This window comes from Lolium perenne, chromosome 7 (genome assembly GCF_019359855.2).
Source record: "Lolium perenne isolate Kyuss_39 chromosome 7, Kyuss_2.0, whole genome shotgun sequence".
Classification (NCBI taxonomy): Eukaryota; Viridiplantae; Streptophyta; class Magnoliopsida; order Poales; family Poaceae; genus Lolium; species Lolium perenne.
The window spans coordinates 176,050,822-176,058,783 of NC_067250.2; positions in this window are offsets into that span (position 1 = coordinate 176,050,822).

The following is a 7,962-nucleotide window of genomic DNA, read 5'->3' on the forward strand; positions in this document are numbered from 1 at the left end:
GAGCGGTCCAGGGGCCAGACTGCCAACTAGGGCATGAAAGAGCACATCTACACGTTGCACCGAGCTGGCCTTGAGAAGCCTTGCCGCCGTCCATGGATCCACTCACGCAGAAATGAAGCCGCAGGGTTGATCATTGATGAAGCAGTTGCAGAGGACCAGGAGATCACCAAGGCACACAAGGAACCATGACGAAACAGGAGCCACACCGCCGCCACCACCACCATCCAACACACAGCCACACCCACCGCCCCATCGATCCCAAGGCGGTGCCTTCAACAAGGTAATGACGCTACTAGCGTCTTCAACAAGATAATGACGCTACTAGCGCCGCCACCGCCCTAACAAGATTTTCTTTTTTGTGAGGAGGAAATGCAGATAAATGAATTATTAAGATATAAAATGAATTATTAAGAAAGTAAATGGTATTTATTTGTTTCCTAATACGGCTTTTTCACAAAAATATGCACCGAAATTCAAATGAGAGCTTAGGCTCATATTCTCCTCCCTAAGTAGGAAAATCGTAAAAACTGACAAAAACATGGCATGTATGGTGGTCTGCGCAAAGTAAACAAAATTTGGTTCTCGGATAAGGAACATGTATGGCCTTTTAAAACACTTTTGATTTGTTCTTTTTCCATTCACTATCACGTGTCCTTTCTCTACAAATTTTTGCATGCAATTAGTACACATGTTCATGTTCATTGTCAATGAGTAAACCCATATTGCTCATGTCCGAGTTGTATATATGATAGGATTGCAATATAGAGTATTGAAGGGATGAAGGACATGGGTGACATAAAGAACGACCCAAATCTTGGTTGCATTTTCGTAGGGAAAATATGGGGATCTCAAAACCTAAGGCAATGGTTAAACATTTATGTCTTGCATCGGACATTGACATTAAATGCTATGGATGTAATTGTGCATGGAGATGGCTAGGTCTAGTTTTGGCTCCATGCTACAAAGGAATTTCCACCCGTAGGGCCAACGCACAAGGGGAGGGGGAACTTGCCCCCCAAGTTCCCCCCTTAATTTAAGGATTCTCCCTTATCCTTTGGGGGGTGGGCGGTTGGGCCTTGGGTCATGGTGCTGATGGGATTCGTAGCATAGAAAACAAAAAAAAATCTACCGCAAGAACGAATAACAAACAAAGATCCAATCTAGAAGATGGTAGCAACGAGAAGATCATGAGACTAACCCTCGAAGATTTCCAAAGCCTACGAGATTAGATCTCGTTGTTGATGTAGTCGATCACTTGCCGCTTTCAAAAGCGCGTAGAAGATCTTGACGGTGCCACAGTCGGGAAGCACCTCTGTACTCGGTCACACGTTCGGTGTTGATGACGACGTCCTTCTCCCCGTTCCAGCGGGCAGCGGAAGTAGTAGATCCTCCTCGGAATCCCGACAGCACGACGGCGTGGTGTCGGTGGCGGTGGAGATCTCTGGCAGGGCTTCGCCTAAGCTCTACGGGAGAATATGGAGGAGGGTGGCGGCTAGGGTTTAGGGAGAGGGGGCGCCGGCCTGGGAGCCCGTGGGGGTGCGGCTGGCTTGGTTTGTCTGGCCCCTCCCTCTCCTCCTCTATATATAGGTGGAATCCCTAGGGTTTGCCCCAAAAGTTCGAATTATACCCCAATTCAAAACCTTCCATATGGACGAAACCTAGGGGGACAAGGACTTCTCCCTTTTCCCCCTTTCTTGGCCGGCCAAGATGGTGGAGTCCACCATGGACTCCACCTTCCCTCTTGGTTGGCTGGTTAGGGTTGGTGGAGTCCAACCGGGACTCCACCTTCCATGGTGATTTCTTCCGGAAGGTTCTAGAACATTCTAGCGCCTTCCATAAATGCACCGGATCATTTCCAAACTTGGAAAGTGACTTCCTATATATGAATCTTATTCTCCGGACCTCCTCGTGATGTCCGGGATCCCATCCGAGACTCCGAACAACATTCGAACTCCATTCCTTATTCCATATCTACTTAAAACGACATCAAACCTTAAGTGTGTCACCCTACGGTTCGTGAACTATGCAGACATGGTTGATACTCCTCTCCGACAAATAACCAATAGCGGGATCTAGAGATCCATAATGGCTCCCACACATTCAACGATAACTTAGTGATTGATTGAACCATTTACATACGATACCGATTCCCTTTGTCACACGATACTTCACTTGTCCGAGGTTCAATCATCGGTATCTCCATACCTTGTTCAACCTCGTCACCGACAACTACTCTTTACTCGTACCGTGGTATGTCATATCTTGTGACCTAGTCACATGCTTGCAAGCTAATCAGACGACATTCCACCGAGAGGGCCCAGAGTATATCTATCCATCATCGGGATGGACCAATCCCACTTATTGATCCATATGCCTCAACTCACACTTTCGGAATACTTAATCCCATCTTTATAACCACCCATTTACGCAGTGGCGTTTGATGTAATCAAAGTACCCTTCCGGTATAAGTGATTTACATGATCTCATGGTCGAAGGACTAGGTAACTATGTATCGGAAGCTTATAGCAAATTGAACTTAATGACGTGATCTTATGCTACACTTATATGGGTGTGTGTCCATTATATCATTCATCTAATGACATAACCTTGTTATTAATAACATCCAATGTTCATGATCACGAAACCATGATCATCTATTAATCAACAAGCTAGTTATACAAGAGGCTTACTAGGGACTCCTTGTTGTTTACATAACACACATGTATCAATGTTTCGGTTAATACAATTATAGCATGGTATGCAAATATTTATCATAAACACAAAGATATATTATAATAACCACTTTATTATTGCCTCTTGGGCATATCTCCAACAGGTGCGCCTGGCCCATTAGGGATGGGATGCACCCCCTTGGCTCATGTGTCCCCACCCGGGGTCGTGGGCTCACTAGTGGCCCCTTCGGAACCCTCTAGAAATACTTCGGTCTTCCACCGAAATAATCCCGAACTTTTTTGAATCCCGAAAAATAACTTTCCTTATATGAATCTTATTCTTCGGACCATTCCAGACCTTCTCGTGATGTCTTGGATCCCACCCGAGACTCTGACCAACATTCGGTCTCCATCTCATATTCCATATCTACTTAAACAACATCGAACCTTAAGTGTGTCACCCGACGGTTCGCGAACTATGCAGACATGATCGAGACACCTCTCTGACCAATAACCAATAGCGGGGCCTGGAGATCCATAATGGCTCCTACATATTCAACAATGACTTCATGATCAAAAGAACCATAAACATACACATACCGATTCTCTTTGTCGCGCCATGCTTACTTATCCGAGATTCGCTCATTGGTATCTCCATACGTAGTTCAATATCGTTACCGATAAGTACCGTTTACTCGTACCGTGATATGACATCCATCATGACCTATTCATATGCTTGCAAGCTAATTGGATGTCATTCCATCGAGAGGGGCCAAAGTATATCTATCCGTTATTTGGATTGACAAATCCCACTCCTGATCCATGCGCTTCAACTCATACTTTCATAATACCCAATGCCACCTTTATAACCACCCAGTTATGAAGTGACGTTTGATGTCATCAAAGCATTCCTCTGGTGCTGGTGATTAACATGATCTCATGGTCGAATAATTAGGTTACTATGTATATATCTTACAGGTTATAGCAAAACAAACTTAACGACTTGATCTTATTGCTATGCTTTCTATGAGTGTGTATCCATCACATCATTTTCCTAATGATATGATCTTTTTACTAATAACATCCAATATTCATGTTCAGGAAACCTTAATCATCGATTATCAACAAGCTAGTTAAACAAGAGGCTTACTAGGGACTCTGGTTTGTTTACAAAACACACATGTATTAATGTTTCCTGTTAACACCATTATAGCATGGGTTGCAAACATTTATCTTAAACACAATGGTATAATAATAAACACTTTATTATTGCCTCCTGGGCATATCTCCAACAACGCCTTCCATATATATATGATGAGGTGCACTAATTGTCTGCATCACTTCTAGAATTTTGCTAGTTACTCCCTATGTTCCGGATTATAAGATGTTTTGGATATTTTCAGTATGAACTACATACTGAAATGAACTGAGGGAACACATACACTAAAATGTATCTAGATAAATATGATTGAAAAAAACCTAGAACATCTTATAATTTAGAATAGACTGGTAGATTCAATCTCCGAGCTTCACTTAAATACTTTTGTGTCTTACAATAGTTTGATGGTTGCGCACATGCATGTTATATACTATGCAATTATTTTGTGTTAATCCATTGTAGGTAGAATACTATGAGAGAATGGTGTGCGTTAACTGGGATAGTTGAGTGTTGTGACTTAGCCCCGGTGACAGAACGGCATCTTAGTGATAGAAGATGATGATTTGTTGTATATGTGCGTATTTCTATGATTACGCTGCTAGGGATAAGAAAGGAAAGGTGCCTTGAATAACTGACTTAATACCAAGTTCATTCCATACAACGTAGGGTGATTGTTTGTACTTAGTACTTAGATCTTCGGTGTTGGTGTGGATTACAAACGCTTAGGGAGAGTATTATCTTCATACTTGTTTTGATGCTTGGGTATGTTGATGCTCATATAGATGTTGATATTCCTATCACAATGGTTGTGTCTTGCATAATTAATTACTCATATATATATATATATATATGCTTTATTTTATGCCACCTGGTCTATTGGAGAGAGAGAGAGAGAGAGATCAAATGAACCCATGAACCCCACCCTTGTATGTCATACTTGAAACCCATTCGTTACTTGCTTTGTTACTTCACTTCGTTAATTGTTACCTGCTATTTTACTATTAATTTGTTAAAGCTCATATTGTCGTCGTGGATAACAGACAGATGCCATAGGATGGCTTGAGTTGGGGCCGAATGGACGCTAGAGGATTCGGGGGAGGGTTCGTGATTAGATGGGATGAACTTCCGGATGGTTTCCTCAAGAACTTAGCCAAGGCTAGAGGTTGAAGAAGAAAGACACAAGGAAGAACTCGCTCTAGATCATTTTCTTTATTGATCTCCACAGGTTACAAGTTTCTCAGTACATACAGGATCTCTCCCTCTACGTTCCGCGCCCGTGAAGGAGGCTGCCCCCTCTCCTTATATAGGGGAGAGGGTGGCTTACAGGGCAAGAAACCCTAATGGCATCTTCGACTAGACAAACTACTTTACAAAGTTACTTTAATCATAGGTGACACCGGGGTCTTCTTTAATCAGGGAGGCTGACGTCCTCCGGCTTCTTTGATCGTCACCCTCCTCTTTATCGTCAACCCTTCGTTTAAAGCTACTTTGATTAGCTCATCTTTGTCTTCTAGTTCTGGAAAGAATCTTTGACCAGTCCTGCCGACGTGCTACAGCGCGCTTCTTACCGGTGACCCGGTGTCTTTTCTACCCGGTTCCGGTATACTTCTCCTAGGGATATCGGCTTAGCTTCACTTAGCCAGATCCATATCTGTGTGCTCCGGTATAAACATTAAACCGGTATCCGGATGGTTCAAACCATCCGGTTTGGCATGCCTTTGGCATACCGGGGGTTATCCCCCCAACATTAGTCCCCGAAGCTGGTATAGTCTGGCGGATTCTATCCAACAGACCATGCCAGGTTCCCACATTTTGGATACCGGTTTAATCTATCCGGCGCTTAGCTTAGATCCGGCATCTTTGCCCGGACTCACGTTTTCTCTCTTGCAAGGCATTCTCCGGTATCTTATCCTCCAGCATCTTAGTCATTAAATACCTCCTCGGCGAAGTCGAGAATATCTCGGGCCCCGCGCCTATCAGTGACATGCGCACTGTGACTGACGCGTCAGTGTCAGGGGTCACTTCCCTTCGGCTTCCGCGCGCGTATTAAATGCTTCACAGCAGATCCCAACCACCTCTCTGGATCCGTGTGTGCCTCCCTGTGGCTTCCCGTTGTTACGCGTGTATCGCCGCGCCACGCGGCGGCTCGTGGAGCGAACCGTCGCGGCCCAGCGGTTTTCGGCCCACTTCTCTCTCTTTCTTTATAAGGGGAAATCGCCCCTTCTTCTTCCTCTTCTCGCATTCCCCACTTCTTCGCGCACAGTGCCGTTGCTCTCTGCGCCTCCGCCGCTTCGTTCGCCGCTCGAGCTCCGCTGCCCGGCGAACTTCCGCTACTGCTCCGCCGCACGTCGCCGAACCTCGCCGCGTGAAGTACTTCCGTGGTGCTCCTCTCGTGGTCGCAGCATTGGTGTTTCCTCGAGCTCCTTTCCACCTCACCGTCGACGGACTTCCTCGCCCACGGCAAGCTCATCAATCCACCGGCGAACCTCTTCCTCCGCGACTCCGCCGCCTCAGGTTAGGCCTAAACTGGACTTACCCTTGTTTTGCTTGCTTTCTAGATCTTGAGTTGGTTGCGTATTTACTTCTTCTTTTTTTCTGCTTTTTCTCTTACTCGTAGATCTTCACGCGGGGGTAGATCGTGGGATTCTTGTTTCTCTGCACCGAATTTTATGTCTAGTGAGGAATCTTCCTCTGCCTCTTCTTCCGTTAGCCGGCGTAGCCAGTTCTCCGACGGATTAACCGCTGATCTTGCCCAGATGGACACTGGTTCCGGTAGCAACCAAGATACCGGTAGCTCTAGCGAAACTTCCGGCGCAGATTCCTCCGGTATCACGCGCGGGGCCTGGATGGGCTCCAACGTTAGCCGCATGAGATCGGCGGCTTTATCGGTCCCGGAGGATTCCGGAAGGAGTATCCTGCCGGCTCCCTGGCGACGAGATTGAGCCGGTGGTTCGATCCGGCGAACGCGTTGTCTTTCTCGCTCACTTCGAGCGCGGCTTCGGCCTTCCCGTCTCTGATTTCTTCCGGACTTTCCTCGATTTTTACCAACTCCAACCTCAACATCTTCCCGGCAACACCGTTTTCTATCTCTCTTGCTATGCCACCTTTATGGAGGCTTACATCGGCATTCGTCCCACTCGCGAGACGTTTGCCCGTTTCTTTGCTCTTCGGATCAATTCCGTTCAGGGCAAGGAAATCCCCAAACCCAAACCTCCCGTACAATGCGGGTCTTGCATCATCGGCTCCCGCCAAGGGAGCCCTTTTTTCAAGTTTACCGGTCTCGAGTCATGCCGGCTATGGCAAGGGACCTTCTTCTATGTGAAGAACAACGGCGCCGCAGATCTTATCGATCTGCCGCCTTTTAATCCGGCGCCGCCCACGAGGGCCAACTGGAGCTACAATCCGAAGGAATCTCATATAGAGACCAACCGGGTTATACGCTTCATGAAGCAGTTGATGAAGGATACCGACATCTGCTCCGACGATATTGTCCGCACGTTTATCTCGCGTTGGGTGCTTCCTCTCAAGCGCCGCATGCATAAGATGAGCGAGATGTACGGTCCCGGTGATCCTACGAAGATCACCGGAATCCCTCTCGGCAAGAAGGACGTCGTCCTCAAGGCTAGGCAGATCTGCCAGACTACCATGCCGGAAGATTGGGAGTGGGGCCTTCGGCCTCTTAGTTCCACTAACCCCCCGACCCAAGAAGTAAGAAATTACGCAACTCAGGTCGGTTTACCGGTAACTTATATATTGTGACTAATCCTTTTTTCTTTTGTTTTCAGGCCAAGGACCGCTTCGCCCGCATTGATTTAGACCGGCGAGGTCCTTGCCGGAAGCGTGCCCTGGACAAGTTTGACCCGGACCCCTTCATCCGTTGGCAGGATCTGAAGATGGCCCGGACTCCAGCCTCGCGTCTTGGCAAATCTCCACCGGAGCCAGTTGGTTCGTCTGACGACCTGAGCTCAGTTGAGGTAGCTCTTCTTTTTGATCTCTCATATTCTTCTGTTACCTATCTCCTTCTGTAGACGTTCCCTCAGCTAGCCCCGAACCACAGGTCCACGAGCACGTTGCTCCCCTGGGGGCCGAGGCCGACAACGAGTTTGTGGAGAAACTCATGGCCCAAAGCCA